Source organism: Dasypus novemcinctus, chromosome 23, assembly GCF_030445035.2.
Source record: "Dasypus novemcinctus isolate mDasNov1 chromosome 23, mDasNov1.1.hap2, whole genome shotgun sequence".
NCBI lineage: Eukaryota > Metazoa > Chordata > Mammalia > Cingulata > Dasypodidae > Dasypus > Dasypus novemcinctus.
In genome coordinates, this window is record NC_080695.1 from 65,577,631 (window position 1) to 65,578,389 (window position 759).

Sequence of the window (759 nt, forward strand, 5' to 3'; positions counted from 1 at the left end):
AACTGGTTTGTTTAGAGTCTTCAATTCCATCTCCATCCCTGCCCACTCCCCATAGGATAGGAGGGTCTGGTGTTCCCTCAGCCCGTCTGGGAAACTGCAGGCACTTTTGGCCTGCATGAACGTGACTGTTGGGTGCCTGCAGTTCCACCCCTACCCCTGAAAGGACAAGGGGGGAGCAGTGTTTTCCCAGCCTTTCTGGGTAAATGCAGGTGCTTTTGTTCCACACAGACTGAATAATCAGACACCTGTATCTCCATCCCTGCTGGCAAGTAGGATAGAATGAGGCTGTGTTTTCTCAGTCTATCAGGGCAACTGCACTTTTGGGCTGTACAGACTGGAATGTCAGGCATCTGTAGATCCACACCCCTATAGGATAGGAGGAGGCTGGTGTTTCCTTAGCCTCTTTGAGCTATGGCAGGCACTTTTGGCCTATAGGGACTGAATTGCTGAGCACCTGTGATTCTATTCCCACCCCCTAAAGGCAGAAGGGACAATACTCCCTCAGTCTCTGAGGCAACTGTAAGCACATTTGGCCCACACAGATTAGACTGTTGGGTTGTCCAAAGGGTCCATCCCCTCACCTGGCAGGAGAGGCGGGGGGCCAGTGCTACGTCAGTCTACCTAGGCAACTGCAGACATTTTGGACCTGGCTGCATGACATAGATTGCTGCCCACATCTGAAGCTCAATCTCCACCCCAGGAAGGGGAGGAAGGTGCATGAAGCTTCATCAGACTCTCTGAGCAACTACAGATGGTCTT